Genomic DNA, 26,644 nt, shown 5'->3' with positions numbered 1-26,644 from the left:
GAGAGAGAGAGAGAGAGAGAGAGAGAGAGAGAGAGAAACACATGAGACACTTCAGAACCACTGTGTAAACACATACAGAGCAGATGTTACGATAAGCCACACAGAGCGGAAGTGAACAAAAGTGCTGAGCGCATGGGAGACATTGTGGTATGTCCGTGGCCCTTAAAGGCAATCTACATCAGTGAAAGGGTGATGCCGGTGTACTACTGTGTCTATTTTTCTTTTTCCAACCCCTCAGAGGTGATTAGCAGGAAGGGGAAGGCAGGGAGGGGACATGTGAACTGCTTTGACTGCCAGTGTGGAAGGACAGAATTAGTTATGCAGGGCTGGTCAAACAATCCCTCCCCCGGCTATCCTCCCTCGCACACACAGTGAGATCCGTGACACCAAATCATCTCACGGACTGATCACTCATTAATTCCCTCAATTAAAAGAGCTAGTTGCGGTAAGGGAGCGGGGCTGCTGAGGGTCAGTAATTGATTCCACCTGTTCTGACACACTGTGACAGCGATGAAGAGGCGGCTGGGCCCTGCGTGGAAAACGAAAATGAAAAGGGCAGGAAGGCAGGAAGACGATGGGAGCAAGTGACGGGAGGTGTGAGAGAGAAAGAGAGAACTGGCAGTAGAAAAGTGTGTAGGCGGAAAAAAGAGAGTGAGAGAGACAGAGGAAGACTGATGGTGATTTAAGGGCCACAGTGACACCAGGCTTAGTGCTCTTTATTCAAGGCAGTCAACATTAAAGCGCTCCAAATCATTAGCACTGAACTGCAGGAGGAATGCCACACTGGAGCCAACGCCACACCATTTATTAATTGGGCATAAACCACTCAGAGCTCGGGAATATGCTGCCAATGCTGGATCCAATTAGACTTAGAAGAAACTCAGACGAAACAACAATTGACACATTGGATTATAAAGGCTGTACACCCTGTAAATAATTGTTCTAATCTACTTACTGCTCCAAACTGAGAATGATGTGGAGAACTAAAACTATTTATCACTGCAGATGTCTAGCGCTAGGGATGTCTGCCTGTCGGTTGGTCGGTCAGTTTGTCCACCACTGCAGTTCAGACTGAAATATCTCAACAACTATTTGACAGACTGCCATGAAATGTTGTACCTCCGCAGTGCCAAAAGGATGAATCCTAGTCACTTTGTTGCTCCCTTGCTCTTTCCTCTAGCACCACCAGCAGTTCAACATGCTCACTTATCCTGACTAAGTCCAGACATTTATGGCTCCCAGATGATGAATCCTAATTTTAATATTGCCAATACTTTGTTTTTGACCACATATCTGCAGAACTAAAGATATTCCCACCATCACCGCTCTACCTCCTGTTTAGTGCTTATTAGCAATTGTTAGCATGCTAAAAATGCTAAACTAAGAAGGTGAACATGGTAAACATTACATCTGCATGTTAGCATTGAGCGTGCTGACATGCTTGTGTTAGCATTTAGCTCGAAACAGAGCTGCGAGCATGGCTGCAGGCTCTTAAAATATTCTTTATTAGATATGAGACAGTTGAGCTGACATGAATTGAGGGGAGATGGAGGGGTTGGTTGGCTTGCAAAAGATCACCAGATGTTCTGTCACAGCTAAATTTAGACAGCATGTATTTTTTATTTTCTTTTTTGTGTCAATCAATTGCTTTTATTTGTTCACCCTTCTAGGCATCCATCCAGTCTTTTTAGGGGTTCATGATGATGGAAATCTTGCCAGACAAAGTCATACTTTACCAGTCTTACATGTGCTGCACATACTTAGTGCTGCAATGGTTTGCTATACTCACCTACCAACTAAAATTTCACCAGGGAGATTAAACTTTAAAATATTACTTTTCTTATTCTGTGTTCTCTTCATTTACAATGCACTTTATAATGTTTTATTGCATATTCTGAATATCATTTTCTTAAGATAAACAGTATGTTTTCAAACATTATCTGAGATTAATAAAAAAAAATGTCATGATTGATTATGATTTATAAAACTAATCACTGGACAGCATTGCCACCATGAATTATGGTATATGAGCCATTTCAGAGAAAATCACTGAATGAGAAATCTGAATCCGTGATGACTTAACGCTTTGAAAACCAAACATTAGTCCCTGATGAAATTTAATATTAGCTCAAGACCTGTCATCACAGAGGCTTCATATTTCATGGTTTAGTGAAATGAGCATGTATAGCCAATTTCTGCTGGTGCTCAGAGGAATGGTAAATTAATGTGTGCAAAGAGCGACAGAGAGTCAGGCCTAACGACATCCTAATCACTGTGTGTCAGTTTCTGATGCATGATGTGGCCAAAGCTGCAGGCCGGCTGAGTGAATGAGACAGGACAGGTAATCACCCGAGCTGTCACCACACACTGTTCCTGGGCAACGAAGCCTCCTTCAGAGTGACAGCACATGGTGAAAGGTGCAAACAGGGTCACGGAGAGCCTCTTCTAAATTGACTCAACTCCTCAAACTGTGTCGACATTTTGGGAATTGACATTTTTTGGGTATATTAGTTACCAGGGTTAGGGAACATAACAATGGCCTGGATAGAGCCTCCTGTTCTTGATTAAATTGCTTTGTTGACTAGTGGCTTCATATTAGATTGACATGATCAATTTCCTTCTTTCTTTTTGGCTAGCTGGCAGTGGCTGACATTTATCAATTAATTAATGGTGTTGAGAGTCGACTCTGGAGAACATTTTAGCGACAACTACCTTCAGGTTTTGTTTTTCAGGCCACCCACAAAATCCCGAACATGAACAACAACATCATTGACGAACACTGTGTGGGTACTCATGAGGCGTGTGCTTGAGGAAAGCCCCGAACAAACCACTGCACAGCCAGCTTTAATTTATTTCCATTCAGTCATTATTTTCTTTTTCTCACACACACACACACACACACTTGATGTTAGAGAGTGACTGTAGCACAGACACATTTCAAGGGCTAATTTACAGTCGTTTTCATAAGAAAATGCATTTGTAATAACCAGATGAGTTATAAACCCCAATTTAAAATGACAAGAGGTCAATAATGTTAGGATGAATTCAGGAAAAGTTCAAGGAATCCAGTCTTTAAATGTGGCCTTTTCATCCAAATTTGTCACCAAGTCTTCTTTTAAAAACACTAAATACTAGTGATTCTCAGCTCAGCTTTTTTGTGGATATTTAGGTTAATCATTTCTATGAATCCAATTATCTTAATGAATTTCACAGTCCTATCTTACATTCTCAAATTGTGTATAACCTTGCCTTGGGTGAGCTTTGACTTCACCCCCCCCCCCCCCCCCCTCCCCCATTTAAATCCTGTTACCAAGCAAGCTAAAAAAAAAAAAATACAGGAGAATTATTTAGTTTTTATTGTCACAAATAAAAGCAACAAGCTAAGTGCCTCTACACAACCAAAGAACCACTCACTATGTAATGGTACAAAATAATTAGAATAGAATCACGGCGGAAATGGGACCGGTTTACCATGTGCACGAACAATGGCGCTCTATTTCCAATTTCTGTCAATGGATGAGTGAACAAAAGGACTTTCACTGTGGGGTTGCAGAATGTAAACCCACACAGTGAAATGCCTGACGTCTTGTCCGAGGTTTTTCAGGACCAAAAAACTAAACAAAAAACCAACCCACAACTACACAACTTGTCAGATTACACAAGGCTCTACCCAATGCTCAGCCGATGCCAAATTCCATGATTTCTTTCCCTCAATGTGAGACTTTACAGACGGATTTTTAAATCTCCCCCTCCAAACCACAATGCTTGAATGTCACGCAAACCTTTTCTTAACTTAAACCCCATGGCAGCTCCTTGAGAAACCCACACTGACAAGAATATTGTTCAACTGACTCACAAAAATCCTATGAATCTTGGACTGGTGTTGAGCATACCTCATAGTGCTGACAGAGGGGGAACTCTGCCTGGATTTCGAGTGATCGCACAATAACTTGCCTGTCGCAGACAGATGCACTTTTTACTGGACATATTAACTTCAGCTTTAACTTGTTTATTAGAGTTGGGATTAAGAAACTGAGTGCTGAGCTTGGGCGAGGATTACGAAGGGATTACACTGCAGTGTCATAGTGAGACACCTGTTTTGGCTGTACTGGTGTGGGCGGCGTGGGGCCATAATACAGTTGACAAAATTAGGTTTCAAATCTTTCATTACACACCAGACTTACTTCAATGTGTCATAGACTCACTAAAGTGTTTTAACAGCTACTTCTCAAATTGCTTAAACTGAGATAAATAAAGAAATCATCATTAATGTCACAAACAGAACCCTGAGTGTTTTTCTATTTAATTTGGGACAGATTGGGACTTCATTTGCTCTATTTCCTGTGACATCTGAAAACAAGCTTTCAAATCACACCTCACAAATACAGAGCAGTGAAAAATAATGAACAAAAGAAAATCTCAGGGGGGTGTAAGGCTAATTGATGTTATTACAGGTCACAAAACTGTGTTAAATTCAGAGTAAACCATTAGAGTAGTTATGTTTAACCAGTTCAAAAGGTGCCCAAACAAATTAAAATATATTATGCACCTGATTCAAGGCTGTGATTACTTGAACATTTAAGGCTACATGTAACAAAAACATTTTAATATCCTAAAATCCTTCTGCATAGACAGCTAACATTCAATTTTTACTATTGACCTGCTATAATCTATGATCCCTTTCATCCACAAACCTCATGTCTGACACTGAGTGCATACGCTGGTAATGATTTGTCCCCTCATACAAAGGCCACTGTCACAGGTCACAGAGAATAACATCTGCAACAATAGTTTCATACAACTATGTGTTCTATTTATTATCATAGGTTTTTAGGTTATTTAATTATTTATATAAGGGTCTATTTTTAATGTTATTTATTTAGTAGGCTGCTGGACCTGAGTAACAAATTTCAGTCCTTCATGGTGTTAACATGTATGAATGACAATAAAACTGAACTGAAATAAACCAACAGCGTTTTACCCCATCGCTACTTTTTCTGCTTTTGTAGGTACCAGCAATAAAATAAGCAACATAAGCAGTTTCTCTTCATCAAAAATTCGCTCTAGTTCATGTGCTGCGGTTACCGAAGTAACAAAATCACATCGCACCAACCGCAGAGTGAAGGTGATCACCGCTTTACCACTGAGTGAGCGACTCGAGTGATGGAACATTAAGTTATTCTCTTGGGCTTCACATAAAGAACGATGTGCCTGCCGATATACATCTAAACTATAATAGAAGATATAAAGAACTTGACTACGAGAGGGACAATGCATTTAAAAAGTTTACTGTAATAGTCTGAAAATGGGGTTTCTTTTTTCTAGGAAATGTGTCTGGAAAAAGTGGGATTGTCTTATATTCTTTTTGAATTGATGAAGCACAGATGTTAAACCAACTACTAGGCGTAGTGTTGCATTATGGATCATTTGTAGCATGTTGTTGGGCTAGCGAGTGTTTTAAAGTCGAAACTATCTTTAAGTCAAGTCAGATAAACACTAGGTCATTATATCAGCAAATGTAGGTTTATATCCTGGGTTTTTGTTCTGAAATAGTGTGGGAAAGTATTTTTTCCCTTCTGAACAGCATGTATGATACATAAGAGTAAGTATGTTAAATGTCAAATACTAAGTATCAAATGTAGAGTATTAAATGTCAAGAGAAAAAATATGTTAGTCAATTAATTCAGTGAGAGGCTGATAAATATTAAACCAGCAGGACTGTTGAATGTAAATAATGCACAACAATAACAAGCACGCCATATGTAACATTAAGCTAACACAAGTAAGCTACCTCAAGTGCACTGGAGCATGTTGTTAGCTCAACCTGCCTGTTAGCACAGCTCTGTTGTGTTAATAAGTGATAATGGAAGTAAATCCATCATATTTTATGACACTTTTCATGAATGGAAATGAAGTGCTGTGCTATTGTGAATCTTATCAAACAGAAAGGAAAAAGTTCAGCAACTGAATCATTGCAGCCTGAATGAAAATCTAATCAAATGGCATATCTAGAGATTGCCCGCCCTTGTCTGAAAGAGCTATAATTGATCTAAATTGGCCCCAGTTTATTGTTTAACCATTGAACAGTATAGATTTTCCAGTCCAGATAAAGCACGGGAAGTTCAGCACCATTTTTCAACATCAAAAGAAAGAAAACATCTGTCTTGAAAAGAGAAAATGTAATTCTTCTTGACAAAAAGGGGCCATTATTAAGTAAAAAAGGAGCCTCAGCTAAAGTGCAATTAGTTGGCCGAGTTCAGTGTTCTTGCTTCAATTATGTAATTCTTTTTGACTCCAGGGGCAAACCCTGTGAACATCTTTGGTGAGTTACTGGGGTCGAAGGCCACTGGAGATTACACTTCTTGCTTGCTCTGCTCGGAGCCTCTTTCAGCACCACTGACACCCAGTTAAGAAATGTTTATAAAAAAAGAAAAAGGGATCCAACGGCCTTTATTTGTCTGTCATACTAACAATGCAGAGACTAGTAATGTGTACTGCGTTGTTGAATTCACATAATGAATTTAAGAACAGCAGCTTTTAAATTCTAACTAGTCCACACAATCGCAATGCAATGAGTCTAATTATCAGCATATCATCACATCGCTGGAAAGCTTCTTAAAAGTGTGCTCTATTATGGAGGACATTAAAAGTAACATGGTTATTAGTATTAAGCCACAACTGAAAACAAATACATGATCCTCATCTAATTTCATTACCAAAATGTTTGCATCAGCCGGGGGGACGGAAGAGATATAAAATAACTGGATTCCCTTTCAAGTTGTGAAAGCCTACCCCATTGTTTTCAACACTGCACAATGTCCTAATTCCTTCACGTTCTCTTTGAAGCTCAGAGAGTAATCACAGAAACTGAACGACAAAACTCAAACAGGAACACCTGACATCGATTGTAGACCACCAGCTGGCAAAGGGTCTCAGTTTCTAGGCAACTCTTCTCAGTTTTAGCTGCTAATTGTGTTTTCAGGAAAGCATAACCACAAATCAATAGTACAGAAAGGAAACTAAGCTGTGATGAAGGCGGTCACCCGTGACCTGCAATCTCTTTGGAGCCATAATGAATAAGCCAGGATCTCACTCTAAACAGTTATTGTCTGACAAAGAAGCCGTTTGCCATATGACTCCTTCACATTACAGGCCTCTGCCACACATATAAATAGCACCTTTTTCACATAACGGACTCTTGGAGCTTAAATAATGTTAGAACCTTAAAGCCTGACAACTCAACTTTTACCTAAAATGTAATTTCTAAGTGTCTACAGAAACATACAGATTACAGTTATCTCAGCCAGAAGGCCCACATTTTGACACCTAACATTACAGCTGATGCAACACACACAGCAGTTCAGAAATGAAGCAGTGAAAGACGAGACATTAAGTGGAAAAATGTCTGCAAATGCAACAGCTTCACATGCTGCAAGGAGTAAACTTTCATCTCGCAGCCCTGAGCAGCAGCTGTGAATTACAGCTTAACTGTTACAAAGCCAAGTAATGCTTTCACAATTGCTATGAATTCCAGTAGTAATCAAATGTAATATCTTTTTAGTCTGACATCCTGTATCTGTAATATTGCAATGCAAATCAGAGCTGCTGCTGCACCGAGGCCCTTTTATACTGAAGCACAAAGCTTTGTCAAAGAGAAACCTCTTCAGAGAGCATGAGAGAGGTTTTACCTGTGGAGACATCTGCACTCACTGATGAAAGGACAACATACATTAGTCAAGAGACAGCTCCTACAGCTACCAGCATCATGATGGGAAGTAAAAGTGATATAAAAAGACAGAAGGCACAAGGGACCGCAGGGTAGAGGACTGAGCCAAGATAAGTGGAGCTTACCAATTTGCTCACTTGTGAAGCAGTGGCCTAATTTGCCCAGTAAAACAAAGCCACACAGAAAGAGAGAGAGAGAAAGAAAGAAAGAAAGAGAGAGAGAGAGAGAGAGAGAGAGAGAGAGAGAGAGAGAGAGAAAGAGAGGAAAAATAAAACTGTTTTTTTTCTCCATCCTTTTTTATTATCACTACTGTCAAACTGCAGAAGAAAACTTGACCAATACAAGAAACGTGGGGTTTGTTTACAACTTCTCCAAATACTTGCCAAGATCACAGCAATTAACCTTGACTAAAATGTTCAAATAAGCGAGAGAAAAAATACAATTAATTGAGTGTTAACAAGCACTGTAGCACTGATTTTAGATAAAACATGCCTCCTTCACATATTTATAAAATGCATTCAAAGCCAAAAAGCAACAAACACTATAGAAGTAAGAGAATGAACTGATAGTGTTAATGACTCTAAATTCAATTTACTGACTCAAAAAACTGTATTTGGTTACTACAATATTCAGCACGCTCTTAGATCACCTATTGGTCATGAAACCAACTTACAATGTCAAATAAGAAGGTGTCCTCTGAGTATTGTGTAAACTTACTTAATCTTTTCTGCTCATTATTATAATATCAAGTGAAGCTCTAAATACATAACAGGCATATGAGAGGGACACAGGGAATAAGTATTGCCCCTGGTAGTCAGTTTTGTCTCCATGGCAGTAACTAACGATATCTTTCATTATCTCAGTTAGTCGTTTGGTCAATTTACTGTCAGAAAATGTATTAAAATGTTGGTTTACCGTTTCCAAAAAGCCTCAAAATGTTGTCTTTTGTCTTCACCAGCAGTCCACAACCCAAAGATATCCAGTTTACTGTCATAGATAACTACATGAACAAAAAATATTCACATTTAAGAGGCTAGAATCTGTGAATTTGGACAAAAAAAGGGGAAGAAATCCCTCTAAACGATTAATCTATTATTAAAATAGTTGGTGATTAATTCTCTGTCAATTGACTGACTAATTGTTGCAGCTCTAATTATCTTTTCGCTTGATGGCTTTTTTTTCTTTTTTTTTCCTGAAACAAATGCGAATGGGAAAGATAACCTACATTTCTGACATAATTTTCACTGCATCATAGATCTGGCAGTCAAGCTGTCTGCCTGGCTGGTGGACTAGCTAACACTAAGCAGGTGGTTTGGGACACTTTTCTCTTGTCTTGGTTCAGTTTGACCTTGTCAACCTAATTCCTTTCTTTTCCTCTCCCAGACTCAGCTGGCTGCTTTGAGCCTACGCCTGGTATTGTTTATTAAATGACAGGGTGGGGGGTTGGGTTAGAAGTGCAATGGGTTAAGGCTTGTTAGGTATCATGAAGACTAAAAAGCTGTCCACAGAGAAGCAGACATCTCTTTATATTTACTGTGGATAAAACATTGAACGCCCATTTGGCAAACTGTCCACTTACACTGTATCTGCACTCCGTTAGCAGGAACAAAACTATTCCCTTTGCATGGTTGGTTCATAAGATTGTCTGCGGTTTCACTATTTGTGGTTAGCGGCTGGATTTTCTTAGTAACATACAATAATACGAATAGAGTAGTATTCTAGTGCAACACTGAATAACAGCAAGATTTTTTCTATTATAACTGTAAATGTAATGTAATATGTCAGCTGTAGCAGATTTGAACTTAATCCCATCTAGATACTGATTCTACTGAGTCCTCTTGGTGATTCTCTCTCTTTTCCCTTTCTCCCATTCCTCATCCTCCTACTCTGACCATAGGTCAGTCGACAACAACAGTATCTATTACAACAATAAGCCACATTCTTGTCAAGGTCACCCACTTGCGTCCGACAGGGAGAGAGGCAGTACTGGGAGCAGAAATCCAGATAAGCTAAGCTGAGCCTACAAGGATTTCTCTCTCGCCAGCCCTCTCCATAGTCATAAATCTTATCTCACAGCAAAGGGAAACTTGACAACAAACCGAGAGGCTGTCATCAACAGCTCAGCCACCTAGATTCCCACCCAAATACAGATGATTCACTCTTTGACTTCGTACAAAGTGTGAGGCTTCGACCAAATATGGGCTTGTGAGATCAGGCTGAGAGGAATTTCTAGCACACTGAGGCGTGTACCGAGTGTATGTACGTTCCACCGTCGTGTTGATAGCTGTAACCAAAACTCCAGTTGCAGATACCTACCTTCCTTGCATTCAAAAAAACAAAACAAAGAAGCAGCTTGTACTGAGTCGAGCAAAAATGAAAGCTCCCCCTACACCATCCAGAAACCTTATCAGCTAAGTAACAAAAGACATAATACTAGTCCCACATATTATACAAGGGAAAACAAGTTATTATTCAGGCTGTGAGATTTCCCCAGAGCCCTTAACCTCAAACTATTTATAGATGTTCTCTCTGTTACTCTGTTTCCCTCGAGTTGACGCTCTTCTGTGGGTGGTGCCTTCTCCAAACATTAGACAGACATTCCTAACATCCTACATCCTAAAAAAAAAAAAAAGTCATACCAAATTACTTTCTATTGTTTTGTGTTATTTGCACTGACACAGCACACATAAACACAACAGATGATCTTTCTTAGTGTGACATACGGGTAGCATTGTCACTTCCAATGTAGATGCCACACTGAGGGAACTTGTGTGACAATCGAAATAACAGTGTAAGATGATATATTAACTTGAATTTGGCAATATGGTGGACTATATACTGTTAAAGCTAATATTTGCTTTTAGATATTTGCTCCTAAAATCCATTCTGTGATTGTGAACTAAGAGGGAAAAAAAGCAATATAGAGGTTTGAGCTGTTTAGATAGAAAAGCAAACGATAATGGTTTGGACTGGGAGTAGAAATATGTGAAGGAGAGTGCGGTGCTCCCCTCTGCAGATAGTATAGTGCTTGAGCTGCACTCACCATGCTGTCCCTCATGCTGCTACTTTAACTAGGGTTTGCTACTCTGATTGACCTCTACTGCTGGCTGTCTCACAGAGCTCCTATTGAACCATGTCTATCTTAATGGACGGTGATGTGCACTATTACCGGGTGCCAGTAGTTCCTGGACTACAGCCTCAAAGCCCTGTAAGACTTTTACACCTTAATACACCTTGGGGGCAATGAATGCTGTTGCTAGCGTCACATGACATTTCAACACCCATATTGGTGAGGGAGAAATAGCTGAAATGGCAGGTCACAGGAAGAGCGCGGTGCGGTAAGTTACACCACTGTTTATTTTCAGATTCACACAGCGATTCTATGACTTGTTTTGATAATTATAGACTTGAACTGACTTGAGTATAATCCAGGGAGTTATGTGAGAAGGAGTGAAAAGCATGCCACGACAGGCTGACCTGGGAATAAATCTACTTTAGCAGGTATCAAATCAATGTAAGAGCTGCTGGAAACGGTTTCAAACTACTCAGTGGATGCACTTTGGCATAACAACAAAAGCAGATTGAGCCCTCAAATGTCCCTAAGACACTTGCTTAATCAAAGGACATGTGGCGACGTGTCAGCACAATACAGAGAGCCATCCCACTGCAGCCGCTGGTGGTGAATCTCTAAACAAATTATATCTCTGTGCCCTTCACATCATTGAAAGCACTAATAAGTCAGACTGCGGTGATGTCGGGGGAGCGCGAGTAAAGTGAAACCCACTGTAACACACCAAATCTCCCCGTCGCTCTGCCAGCCGCTTAGCAGAGGTCTGCTGCTCTCAGCCATCAGAGTTTGATGACCTTGTTAGTTTGAGTGCCTAATCTGCTAATGCCCTGATAAAAATAAACAGTCAGTGCAGTCATTGTATTCCCCCCCCCATCTCTCCTCCTCCTCTCCTCCTCCTCCCTCTCTCCCTCCCTCCCCGTCAGCAGCTGCTATCCATAAACACAGATGATACCTCCATGTTTATTTATCCTGGGGACTTACTGTCAAACTGACAGTCTTAAGCATGGAAGGAGGAGGGGCGGGGGTCAACTTCCTGTTACTGTTAGTTAAGGATAAATGTCTTCCCTTGATTATGTGTCTGATCACCTTTCAAATATCTACATATTTAATAATTATTTTTGGTGATGTAATTAGTTGAAAAAAAGGAAATGTGATAAAGAAATCACATTTTTATAATGACTTGAATACAACAGAGCTTTGTTTTTACCTTTTATTCTAAGGATTTTTATTCCCAACACTTAGCCTCTTAGGAGCTTAATAATTCATACCAAGCACTTGAGTTGGGATGAGATCGGAATAAATAATCTTACAGTATACATTAGAAATTCTTCAAAACCCAGAGCTGACACATCACTTATGGTTGTTCCCACTCTTGATCTTTGCAGGGAACAATCAAGCCCCGCAGCTAACAACAGCACATCTATCTACAATGCGTGTATGAATATGGTCAACTAGAATCCAATAAATACAGAGAGATTACACATCTGACATTCACCTTGACTACATCAGGAAAAACATCCACATCATGATGAAAAGGAATTGTGGTTTGACTGAAGGTCATGTAGTCTGTGGATTCATACCATTCAAAATACACTTTTTAGGTGTATTAAATGTCCCATTTTCAAGCAATAACCAAATTGCTTGGACCTGTAGACTAATATAACAGTAATGTATTCGGCTATAATATCAACAATAAGAAAATACTGTAATAATTGTGACATATGCCTTGAGTGAATGAATTTAACAGCAAAATGTCTCTCTTCAAGGGATACATAAACCTAATGGATATGATTAAATATAATTTAGTTTTCCAGATGGACAGAGAGGCCCGCACTTACGAAACATAATTTAATGTGCAAGCTCAGCTCATCGCCAAGGACTAAACAACTCCCCAGCCTCCACTACAAAGAGGAGCTCATTTCCATATTAACTTCACCTTTATTGATCCACTCACACATCCTCTCCCCTCTCGCTGCTACACACCAACACCCTACAGTCCTTGTGGGATATTTGGAAACGGTTTGGTGGAGCCAAGGACTCGGGACTGCACTCAGGACTATTTAACTATCAGAGAAAACAACAGTGTGTACTAAAGTAATTGTTCATTCTCCGGGTGGAAGGTGGAAAGTCAACTCAGCACAACAACAACTACATGCGCCACTAAGTCAGGAGGCTTGCCCTGCATATCAAGTTAGAGGGGAATAATATCCATTCTTAACATGCCAGGTCATCCACCCTGCAGCCCATCTGTGCACCAGTGAAGTACTTGGAGACAAAAACAGTAACCCGGCAGAACGCAGGCCTGTCTACTTGATTTATTTACATTCCACAATGATTTCACTGCTACAACAAGGAGATCTAAAGGCGCAGATATAATCCAAAGATGGCCTGCATCCACACGTGCAGTTCTGCTACAGACCCTGTCTAGCTAATAATAATAATAAGTAGAATAAGAGGGAGAAGCGTACAATGTTTCTAGATAATAGTCAAAGTATGTAATTTGCAAAATACAACCAGTAGCCATATAAAGCAACTACAATTGGTTCTTATAATAATGTATCAAATGATAATGTGCTAAGTCAGAGGCTTCATTCGTAGCGATGAACCTACAAAGAATTATCAGCAACTCTGCAGCTTCCCTCCGCTTCTCAGTGCACTCACAGAAACATTTTCGGACGCAGCAGGAGGCTGTTTTCAGAGAAAAACTTTAAAACCGACCATATATGACCTGCTCAGCACCAAAGAACAAATGGACATAGTTAGCGACTAGTAAAAATAGAGGAGCATTTATCAGCTAAAGAGTCAGATATATACCTCAAGGAATTAATTAATAGAGGTTCAAAACCAGCTAAAGGAGAGTGAATATTGGACTTACGTTCACCAGGTGGACAGAAACATGACTCCAAATTAACAATAATGTTGCTCCGTAAATAAGCTATTTGCTGACAAATTCCCTTTATCAAACAAGCGATTATACGACAGTGTTGTGTTTGCAATTTGCTTCTGCTGTGCCCAAGTGGCCAAAAAAATCACTTAATGCAGGTTTCAGAAAAATGACTCTTGTCCGGTTTGTATTGAACACTGTAAAAACGTTAGATGCAGACTGATCACTTTGGAAACACCAACAGGGTGTTGCAGTAGCTCATTGGTTAAGTGGGTGTAATGCCATCTGGAAGGCCAGTTTGATTGATACATGCAGATGTTTTGAAGATTGATAACAATAATTACAGGAAGCTGAATTTTACTTTCATCCTCCATTGCAACGACTGCGAGGTAAACAGCAGGATTAAGCTGCTCACAAAGTAGGAATGTGCACATGTACATATTTAATGGCTGAATCATGTTGTATTGTGTTCGGGCAAAAGTTGAGCTAGGTTCAACTGCTTTTGCCAAAGAATCCTGAATGTTTTCGTCTACATGGACATCCCACTGCAACAACACACTGGTCCCATTGAAACGAGTGAGAAGGCAGTGTTTTCAGTCTTCACATAGTCAAATACCAACGTTTTCAGTGTGGAGTTTGCATGTTTCCTCTGTGTTTGCATGTGTTTCTGGTTTCCTCCCAGTCCAAAGACATTAATTTTGGGTGGATTGGGGAAAATAAAACGCCTGTCGGTATGAATGTGAGCGTTAACCAGGGAATAATAATAGTTGCTAAAGTATCGGCCAATGGGGATTCTGACAAATAACATCCACCTGGATTCTTAAATGTTTTTCTTTGCCTGATTATGTTAACTTAATTATTTCCAGCGCTACTACGCACTTTTACCCAACATCATAGCCTCACCGGGAACTGACATAAATAACAACCGACTGACAGGAGTGCTGACCAAATGGGTCTGGAACAGGGATGGGAGAAAAAAACACAGCGGGATAGGATGAACACTGTTTTGACAGGTGACTCTTTCTCTGCTTACAACAGATAATGCAATGCTTCTGTATTCAAGGACACTGATGCAGTCTCCGTTGAGCATCAGCATTCAGAGGAGGACGCTGCCGTGGCAGAGGTGACTTTGATGCATGTGGTACTCTTGTTTAAGGAAAAGAAACAGCATGAGAAAATCAAACCTTCATACACAGGAGACTATAAAAACCGTTGGCACACAACCAATTTTTGAGGAGAGGTGTAAGTGGAGAACAACCTACATTTATCACTTATGGCGTTATGGCATTTAAGGCTTTTAAAGCAGTAAATCATGCAAATGTAAGCAATTTATGGGACACAAAGATCAAATGCCTGGATTGAAAGTCTGCAATATTAAGAAGACTTGATTTGCTGCACAAAGACGAGGAATAAAAGGGTAGAATTGCAGAAAATGAATCAGGTACAAGGTGTCAATTCTGATATTTATGAACCTTTAGTCCATTAAGAGCTTAGAAAATTTCATACAGACTATAGTCAGCTAAGTTGTGTCTATTATGATTCTTTTTTGGCATTAAATATTTCCCAGAGTTAATGTTAATGTTCGGCTGACTCATCTGCAGTCTGCTGCTGCTTTATATGGTCGTTCTGCTGACAATAACTTCATCATAACTCTATATTGTTATTGTAATGCTTTCGCCCCATCGTGGGCCAAGTCTGGCCTTGGTCAAAGAGCCTCTGCCAGCGGCATAGTTTAAAACGTTATGTAAACAGTGACAGACTCCTTGATGCCAAAGTCAAACACTTCCATGTCATCGAGTTTGAAAGGAGTTGGCAGCACAGCCGAGCTTCAGTTAAGGGAAGGGTAAATCGAACAATCGAACAGTGTTTGTGCCCTTAATGCATATATAACTTATCTATTTATTTCGTTTTAAAATGCATTAAATTGGAGTGAGGATTTTAAGGGATTCGGTGGTGATGGGGCATTAAGTCGTTGGACCGAGGCCCAGGTCAGTGAGCCACAAGATGTTTCACCTCATTCTTAAAACACTAGCCTCCCCCCAACATGCTCAACATGAAGACCTTCAGTGTAATACTCTCATGAGACTCATGCTTTGCTGAATAAGTCAATCTAAGGCAAATATAGCTGAACAAAGGGAATAAGCCTTGTATAAAAGCACTCTGCCTACATCCCCCCCCAATTTAAATGAAATAATGGTAATGTCTTGCTTTTATACCCTAATGATATCCTAATTTATGGTCATTTCAAATTATTTTCAAATTGACTACAACGTAGTTTCTCTTCATAATTGTCAACTGTAATAATATTCTTAAAGCAAGTCGATTAAAAGTCAGTTTCTGAATTGTAACAATGTTTAAAAAATACAATTTTCCTAACTTGAATAAAAGAACATCTAGTAATTAAGAAAAAACTATTATAGAGGACACTTTTTCATCAATGTGTCTGTATGTCATGGATCAACAAACTCTATATATTCATAATCTTTTTTTACACAAACTAACCATCATGTGTTTTTACAGCACAACAGTACTGCTATATGCAAACCTGTTCCGAATGAAAGCCTATATATTGTGCAAATATCCATCGTCTCATGAATGTTTGACATTGGTCCCAAAGGACAGACGTGTTCTCCCTTTAATTTCTATCAGTGGTATAATCCCCTTTTGAAACCCCTTTTAGGGTGAATTAGAAAGGCCCTGCATTCAAAGAGATGAGTGGAGAGAAGGGGCGGGAATAATCACAAGGGCCTAGCTGTCTGTGTGGATTAGAATGGGAAAGAAAATCCTTTCATCTCAGATCTGTACTTCCAAGCTTGGAAGCATGCATGCACACTTGCATGCACAGACACAACGCACCAAACCTCAAATGCATACTTCTCACAAAAAAGACACCCAAAGACCTCTATGTTGTTAAATTTCTTTTTAATATACCAAAGGCGGTTATTTGTGCTTAAACTGATATTCAATTATGTCTCAAATGGGCACGATAGTCGCTGGATTAGAGGAAAGCTCGTATAAAAGCTTTGCTCTCGAGGCTGACCTCAAATTTGGCTCTTGGGCAAGACGGAGCGCAGTGCGGGGCATGCACATAATCTAACTCGCTTCTCCAATTTCTCATGCTGAAATGTGGACTGATGCTCTATTTTTGGCAGACAGTCTTTTGACATCCAGCAAAATGTAACAAGAGGGATAAGCCCTGAAAACCTCCTCAACCATAAAACAGCAGAACTAACACCCCCCCCCCCCCCCCCCCTTTCAAACAACACCATCTGACAGATAAGAAAATGGATTAGCCATTATGTCTGTTTGTTCAGTTTTCTACTTCTGTGAGGGTTTAACTGGGTGTAAAATGACAAGAAGCCCAGTTGTGTGCTACAGGAGGAGACACTAGAACTGACTGCAATGACACATCTTATACACGCAGAGGACGCTCATTTTTATAGCACGTGTTTTATATTACATTAAAGCTCTTTTTCAATTAAGTTGATACCTAAAAAAGTTAAAGATAGTAAAAGCCTTGTGTCAACAATGCATTATTGTTTCTGTGATAAAATATTGCTTGCTTAGCAATAAAAAGATGATAACTCATCTCAAAGAAATCTCAGTGGACTTCAGGGTGTAGGATAGATTCAAAGTGAGGAAACATTATCAGCGCAGGATGTCACGTTCTTTAATTAAATGGATATCCAGTCGAGATTTTTCAGGTTTCATAGAAAACAAAAGAAAGAAATGATCATCCTCTTCTTTATTCAGAATACACTGGGGGCTCTTTACTTCACTTCAGTCTGTCATGTCCAGTATCTAAAAAGAGACACTTCAGCGAAATTGCATCACAAGCACTTAAAACTGCAACAGTCAAACATACCACACACACAGATGTGTATACTTGTTTTCCCTGAAGGCTACACAACCAGTCAAGTGGTATTTTTAGGCCAATTACAGATAATCACACGGTAGGAGCTGGTTCACAGCATCAAGTCAAGCGTCTGACTTGTTTGCTGTTTGCAGTGTGTCTTTTGGTCAGTAAAAAAACAAAAATTACTTGGACTGAGTATAATGATCCGTCTGGACGACTGCAGAAGCAGACTTTTAGCTTAAACCAGTGGCCCAGCGGGGGGAAAAAAACTACATTTCCTAATCGAACTGTTTCTGGACATCTGTGTGTGTAGAAAGAACATTTCATACAGTATCATTTTACAAGATGTCCTTTGTTGAATATCAGATGTCCTCTCATTATTAACTTCTAAAAACAAAACTAAAGTATTTGTCGATTTGCTACCTCATTCACACTCCAACACAGATGGTTATTTTATTTAAAGCTAATCCTAAAAAATAGCGTGAAAGACTATAATACAAAATGAGTGTGGGCGAACAAGTAAGCAAAAATATCCAAAACATACCTTTATTTTTACCATTATTTCTAAATTTGAAACAGATAAAACTGAACAAATAGCTTGATAGAGGGGGATGTACTGGTGCCAATACACTTTTAAAAATTCACTGGCCGGAGAGATACAAGTGGCTAGATGCTGCAACTCAAACATCAAGCACAAAAGCTCAAAGTTGCACAAGGTATTAGTAAGAATACAAACATGTATTCAGAAAATTCTTCAGTAACTTGTCTGAAACCTTAAATGTCATCAAGTTCTGTATGAAAACACAAAAAATGTGTAGCATTGAACTCAAAACAAGCGATAGTGCAATGAGGTGGAATTTCAGAAACAGCAGAAACATTAGTGATTTACTAAACCTGTTCCATCTAACAACAAACTGGCTGCAAACAATCCCCTTAGAAACGTATTAGGGGGGAGGGCAAGAAACGTAATCCTCTCTATAATCACGCTTGCTCAAACACTGCCTTGCTGTTAACTTCCTCTTTGTTAGACTAAAAAAAAAAACCTCTCATAAGCAGTTAAGCTCTTGTTAAGTGTTTGATGGTTAAAACTATTTTGATATTATTTTAACATGTGCACCAACAATTTTAAAAATGATTGGCTTAGTGTGAGTGAAAAAAAAAGAAAAACGTGGGAGGAAAAATCTTTTCACATGGCCAAAACAATGGAGACGGTGTAGCAACAAAGCCTGGAGAAACAAGAGAGAGAACTCCCCAAACATAGCCTGCAAACTCTTTTATAACCGTAGCAAGTCAGTACAAACTTCGAGCCACCTCTTCCCTGACTGGTAGAAAATTCCAGTTGAAGGGGGGTGCGGGGGAAAGCCACGTCTGCTCCTCCCCACTGTGTGGGTTTTGTTCTGCTAATCAGACCACATGCCTCAAGGATTCAGGAATCCAAGAGCTCTCAGCCAGCTCCTCTCATTCCACATACAGCCGCAGCAGCCTGTGACAAACTATTCAGTGTGTTGGGGGGTTAAAGACTCTATCCATTCATAACACTGTTCAACCCTCCCTCCCTCCTCTGCTAATCTCAGGCAGTTCTTTAGCCGCCACCCTCCTCCCCTCTTCCTCCCACTCCACCACCTCCTCCTCTTACCCCTCATATGCCCTCTCACCACAGCAGAGCCCTTTTTTATCTGTCTGCATACTGCACTCTGGGTCTGAATAGACTCATGGTTTATTATTAGACCACGGTCCGACCGTACACCCACCACGGTTTTAAATAGAAGAAGTAGGCCTACACAGAGTTAGTGCAATGAAAGTGTTGATATTTGCTTTCTCGCTCTCTCTTTTCCCGCTTTTATTCTTTTCATCTTATTTTGGTTTGTTTCCTCTCTGTTCTCCCCTCCCCGGCTTTCTTGCTACTCACGCATTGAGAGGCGAAATGAGGCACGCTGGAAATCTGCAGGCTGACAATGGAAGACAGCTGCTCTTGCTGCATAAGTCTTTCATGAGCTGAATTAGTTGTACAAGCCTTTGCTCCCTTCCCCCCACCATAGCAAGCTGATCCAGACACAGCAACACACCTCGTGGAAAGCTTAGGAGAGAAAAGATAGGGAGGCAAAGACAAAGCATGACAGGGGCTTTGTTTGACAGATCTCTGATTGCTTTTTGCAAAAGTGGCCCAACATGTTTTGTGTCCCTGAAGAAAACCTTCACATCAATTCTTAATGAAGTTTTTAAGCTTGTGTTTCACTCACAGTGTTGTGTTACGTCGGTTTCGTTTAAAACAGAAGGTGCAATTGGAAGTTTATAAAATGATCCTGATGTTAAAATAAACGATTTCCAACAGAGTCAAATGGGTTGAACACCACATGTTTTCACAGACTGCGGATGTGACCCCTTATATTATTCTAAAGATCTCATATTCTTTTATAACTGAAAAGAAACAAGCTCTTAAATCTCTATTTGTGTAACAAATAATTACATTATATTATAAAACAAAGGCCTCCAATCTCTCAACTTCACAAGCTAAACTGCAAACAGAACCATCAAAAAATGACGTTTTAAGAGATCAAAATCTATAAGAAAACAACACACACTGACAAAATAACAATGATGAGAACTGATCCAACATTTTCTGTTGGAAAAAACAAAAAGCTGTTAGCTTTCACGTATTATTATGAAAACCTAATGAAAGCCCTTGAAAGCTGGAGCCACAGACTGCTATTACTCTCTGAATAATCAAACTATTGTGATAAAGCAGCAACAATATGGCATTCACACTCCCAGCGTGGAGTCCCGGGCATTAAAGGCACCGTGATTAGCTTTGGGAAAATTGTCAGGTGTGAAAATGTTAAAAACAGCATCCTGTTATGGAAATATTTGTTGTAAGTTTGACATGAACATTTCTTTAGAAAATACAAAGATGATACGATAGGGAACTAAAACATGTTCAAAGGTCAATATTACAACACAATATTAGTGTTGGAAACTTGGAAACAAAAATAGAAACTGCCTGTTAGTGAGTCTTTAGGGGTGATAAACTGAAACACATCAAAAGATTTGATGAAAAATTGCCAATAAAGCTCTCATTGAGGAATTCGACCCTTTCATTACACCAACCACAGCTCTCATTATTCCAGATTGCATTGGTGGTAAAAGCACGCTTATACTCAATATCAAAAGTGATAATAAATCCCAAAAGCCTTCAGGAAGTGGAGCGAGGACACAAATCAAGCTAAACATTTAGTAAGTTCAAGGTGACTACAGGCAGTGTTTATGACTGGAAAGACCTGCTTCCACTATTAAATAATTCCACACAAAAGCCTGTGGTGACTCTCAACAAGGATTTCCTGTCCAACAAGACCATAAACTTTGCAGGTCGCAACATTTTCCTTTTGATTTGATATCTGAGTCTCTGATCTGCAATGAGGCTGAGGAAGCTGGTGTAAGGGCTGTCTATGCGATAAGGATGCTGAAAAATTCATTATGTGCATTTTTTCAACTTCAATTTTGTAAAGTTTTAGTGCACAAATGGTGGACTAAGTGCAATGTAATCATCACCTACTGTATGTACAGGTTAATAAAAAATAAATATATTGTGACCTGATCCTAATACTGTGTAAAAAGGCTGCAGGCTAACAACAACTGTGGCATTTTCCTTTCATTAACTGCGCCTCAGATTAAAAAGGGAAGAAAAGCAAACAAGTTGGACACTAAAAACACTGAAACTCTTTAAATCTGCCAACATTTTGGGTATGTACCAAGAGCAAATCTTGGAAGCTGTGTCTAAGTAAGGATGGAAATATTTAAAAATGTGTTCACATTTCAGGGTCAACCCTCCTACACAGCTAAATAATTATCAACTAGCATATTTTGGAAAACTGTAACATATAAAAGTTATAGTTATAAATGGTTTGAGGGTTAAAATATTGTAGAACAAACAACCCTACAACAAATGTTTTTTTTCCCTCTGCTATTTGCAATCATTTGATTATTGCATAATTGCTAATAAAAGTGGCAATTGAAGGTCTCAGTGTTTAGCTGTAGTTGAGTACATAAGCTATTGTGATTAACACTGATTCTACAAGCTGTTTAGATTTGCACCGGCATGTCAATGAGGGATAGGATGCTATAAACCTTGAAAATGTGTGGTATGCCTGGTATGCATCTGAAAAAAAACGCAGGACATGGATGTTAACATGTTAACATGTAATGTAATAAATATATCTGGCCCAACCCATGTTGATATTAGGGCGTTTCCAAACCTACGCTTCATTTGCTCTGGTCTGACTCAGTTGATGAGTTGGTGAATGTTTTCTTGGTATATATTTATGCAGAAAAAAAATCTAAGCAAGCCAAAATGCAGTGTTACAGGCCAGTTGAGAAAGTTCACTTTACTCATTGGTCAGATGTGTCTGTGGCAGGAGCAAGAATGTAAACACAGGAAGAAGGTCCTGAAGGAGGTCCACTAACCAAATATAACATACTACATTGCACTAGTCCAGGTCTGACCTCAATTCTTTCTCTGGCTAGTTTCTAGAAACTGTTAAATTCACTCATCTCACTACACAAAGCACAGCTAGCTACGGGAGCCATTTCACTTAAACTTGCAGAGTACACCTAATAGGTCAGATCACTTTCCAACTACAAACAAACTGCTCCAGAGTTTGTTTGAGACTGGAACAAGACCACCTCCTATAAAAAGGTCTTAGTGAAGTTGTTTTGGTCTGCACCCGAGTGCAGTTGCTATGTTCACACCACCCCAAATGAATTGCACCAAGGAGCAAAATGAACTTTGATTTAATCAGACTAAAAAGGTGTGAAAACACCCTTACTATAATCACATTTTATATCCACTAACAGCTGCTCACTCATTAAAAAGCAATAAATAGTCAACATGTCTTTTTTCCCCACTTTTTCTAGTTGGGTGTTTTTGTTTTGCCTACAAGCTCAAAGCATTTCACATTATTGTGAAGACAGAGGCTAATGGCAGATGTGGAAAACAATTAGTGTCAAATGTTTTCTTCCTGTAGTAGTGAGGGACTCCCTGAGGGTGAATGCTTCAAACAGGCAGAGGCAACAACACACCAGAATCACAACAGCTATGAATAAAGTCAGAATGGAAGATAAGTCAATATTTTAATTTATCAACTTTCTGCAGAATCACACTGGGATGATTTGATTGTGGTATCGTTTGACCAAATTCTGCGGTCCAAATTAATTATTCAAAGCAGGCTGTAATTATAAACTATCAAACTGAGTCCATTGTATTTAATTGGAATTTGATTATTCTATTGATATACTGCATAACGAAAAATCCAACATACAACACCAGCTAAAATGTAGGTAAAGATCTAAATGATAAAGATACAGATGTGTTCGATGTTAAGGGGCTTTGCATATTTGGAATATCTACACAAGCACTTCATTACACTTTTAGTAAGTGGGAGTATTTTCAGTCCTGCTGTGTTTAATTGTTTTGTTAATACAACAACAACTCTGTCCATTACTACTAAATTAGCTTTATTAGAAGATGGACAGGTAAGCTAAAAAACTCACTTTGTAGTGAGCTTCTTGATGTGATTTTCTCCCCTTCTTAAAATTAAGTCAGCCTCTTTTCTATTCCCGAGCCTTTAAAAGCCCTGGCACTACTTAAAAGGAACTTGCTGTAACACAATAACAGTCAGTTGGGCACAGGCAAAGAGAAACAAGTCAAGCTAGAGATCCCTCCACTCCCCGAGCCGGACATCAGCAGCAATGCAGAGCGGCTGCTGTGCTCTTTCATTAAAGTGCAGCCTTTCCTTTCTCTCCTCTGTTCAAAGTAACATTGCCAATGTAATTTTCCATGAGAGCCGCTCCATTTATCAAGGCCAGTGCCACATCGAGGCAGCTGATGAATGCCTTACTCCTCTAGATTTGTATAATGAGAGGTGGGAGAATGAGACACACTCAGAGGTGGTTAGCACTTGTACGAAGGAAGTAGAGATGATTTATTCAGCATCTGAGAGCCAATTCTTTGGGGAGCTTTAACTTAGGACACAGACAATGTAGCCATGCTATTACACCTCGACCATGGAGAACAAGATTGCAAGTGAGACACATACTGATTAATGTCAGGATTACGCTGGACTCAGGACAGCTAGATATTCTTAAATTAACAGTCATGTTGTAATGAGACTGACAGATTTCCAAATGCACTTTCCAACAGTAATTGTTTTCCTGAACTTATTAATCACATGAAAACAATCTCTTCTAATCAAAAACTAAGAACTGATATAGGATAGCTGTAAACAAGATCTATACTACCTGACATCATTATTGTTCGTCTTATACTTGGACAAAAGAAATTATTTACTGAATTCACCCTTCTAGGTTTGGGGTTTTACTAGAATTTAAAAGAAAATAAGTATATATATTTTCCAAAGCACAAGGACTAAGGGTGTTTACAGAGAACCGCAAGCTGAGACTGAGATTTCCTCATCCTGCCACAGCGCATTGTACAGTGAAAAAAAAAAAGGAGTAAGTTAGGACAGTAGTCATTTTTCACAAGTCTTTTCTCATTCGATTCAGTATCAATTTCACAGTTTGTCCAGGCTGCAGTAAATCTAGCCTGTGGACAATAAGTGCTAGCTACTGTAAGTGTGTTTTTGTTTGCTGAGCAGACAGGAGTTTACTGCTAAATCTATGTCAGAAAACATTATCATTCTTGGCAGGAGGATGATGTTTTTTGACTGGCTCAGGAGGAGATGCCGCAGACAGGACTGTATAAGACTGATACAGTACATTTTTGTCAATTCACAAGGTTTAAAACCTTATTTTTTGGTGCCAGTGGGAATATCTGTCATAGAGTGAGTAGCTGTAGTGAACACAGGGCATGTAAAAACAGTATGTAAGTACATTTAAAGAGGTAGATAGTGTTAGCCAATGGTTGTTACACAAAGTAAATTAGGTTTTATGCTCTCAAGAACAAAACCTAGCTTTTGTGTGGAACTGTACATCATGTGACCTGCAATTCAACGCGCAATATCTAAAATGACACTTTGTTTTATCACAATTTGAAACAATGGAACCATTTACATTTTTTGCAATGAAAAGCCCTATTCTTTAACAGTCAGATGGCTCGGCCAGACAAGGACTATACTGCACATGCTCCATGGGCTCAAAAAATGAAGAGAAAGCCCGAAGAGCAGTTTTGGTGAGTGATTTTCATTGGAATTAATGGCCTTCATCTTTGAATATATCTAGTTTTCTTAATTTAGGTTGTCCTTTCATCTCAACTCAGTTTCTTACCTGTCTCAACCTTGCCTTTACACGTTTTTTTTGGACAATTATCAGGCTCAAAATTATAAGGCTGAGGTCAGTCAAATATGTATGAGTTTGTATAATTAACATCAACGCTGGGTTGGATCACTCTCTAGCATTGGTGTACTTGAACATGCTTGGCACTTCTTTATTATGTGTCAGCAATCTGATGTACAAAATTAAGTCTAAATGACACAGTAACTGAATATATAGCTTATTTTTGCTTGTTGATAAAATGCACCTTTTACACACATTTTACCACATCTATTCACTTGAGTTACCAATCTAAAATAGGCCTTTAAGAATGAAGAAAAAAAATATGTGTGCAGTGTTGTAATCACAACCATTTTTCATCATGTTTTCAAGGACACATTTCACCAGCAAGCTGTTTGAAAGCTGTGACCCTTCTCCTTTATTCAGTGTTGTCAACCGATTTCATCTGCCTCTCCCTCGGAATCCTTTTCACTCTAAATACAACATGATTACAAAGACTTTCACTGAAATTTCCTTTTTCATAGCAGTCAGTCCGAGGAGAGACTGCCGTTTGTGTTTCATGACTGGGTGTCCTGGATTTAAGGAATCAAACAGGCTTCCTCGCAGCCCATCCCCCCATGCCACTTTCAGAGCAGCAGGAAAAACGACCAAGGCGTGCTTTGCACCAGCTCCCTCCCCCACACACACACTGCTCCACCAGGCATTGCTGGGGCTTGTGGGATTAAGAATGGAACACGATGACAGACAAAAACAGTCCTCAGCACCTCCCTGCTCTGCTGTCTTTTATACTGCGAGAGCATGAAAAGGCTGCTATGAGGCATACAATAGACACAGTGATAGATCAACTCCATGAGTGAACAAGATAAGTGTGGGTGAACAGCTACATGGATCTTTATATTGTTCTTGGTACGACAATGTCAGCGTTGAAATTATGTGAAGGGGGAAAAAAAAGTGGAACATGATGTGACATTTATTTAACTTTGCAGCCGTGATGAGACACATATGGCTGACATTATCTATTACACTCTTGTTTGACATTAGTTTTCCTGGCTCATGTGCACTACATGAAGCTTTTGTGGTTATATATTTTTTTTTTATGTTGGCGAGTATACTTTTCTAACATGGTTAAATACATTTTTAAAACACAAAAAGGACACATACGGATACTCTGAATAGGAATCAAGCCTCTACAGTCAAGAAGGGGAAAAAAAACAACACCACTGTGTGGGCCATTTCCTGTAGCTGGTCTCGGCATCATATTCGTCAAGGGTGCCCTTATTCACCACGTGGTAATAAAAGAGAAAACAGCAGTAGGTCTTTTTATGCATTACATGTCAGACAGTGTCAGACAGCCTCAGAAAATGGAGTGCATCTCCCAGCCTGCTGTAAGCTACAGGCCATCACAGAGCACAATTTCAAGTACCCTACAGGGCTGTGTCCCATTGTGTCCTATTGTATTCATTCATGCCACGATAATTAAATTGATGAAAGCCAGTATTGTTTCAAAGATACTTGTCACAGACAAATGTAACTCCGCAGTCGCTAACTGCTGCTGGCTTCCAGAAATGGATGTAAATACTACTATTGCATTTCAACAACTGGGTTTGTTCAAAACAAACATTTAAATTAGAGATGTCATATTCAAGTTTGTTTTTGCCCCGGGCTGTGTGAGCTAGCAAAACTTAATTTAGAGTTCAGCTTTGGAAACAGAAAAAGAAATGTTTGTACAGTGGGGTCCAAAAGTCTACACCACTGTAGGTAGGTTTGTTATTAGAGACTGTTAACTTTTTTGATATAAATGTGTGTTTAAAACTGAAAATTACTTCA

The 26,644-nt window shown here is 39.3% G+C and overlaps 1 protein-coding gene across 3 annotated transcripts in view; it reads right to left on the bottom strand.

Annotated features, from left to right (window-relative positions):
* LOC133985448 (zinc finger protein 609-like) overlaps positions 1–26,644 on the bottom strand; it is a 73,835-nt gene that overhangs the window by 20,783 nt on the left and 26,408 nt on the right. The window lies entirely within an intron of this gene.

The sequence above is a fragment of the Scomber scombrus genome, chromosome 1 (assembly GCF_963691925.1).
Source record: "Scomber scombrus chromosome 1, fScoSco1.1, whole genome shotgun sequence".
Lineage (NCBI taxonomy): Eukaryota > Metazoa > Chordata > Actinopteri > Scombriformes > Scombridae > Scomber > Scomber scombrus.
The sequence above is the reverse complement of the archived record's forward strand: the minus strand, read 5'-3'. Positions and strand labels throughout refer to the sequence as shown.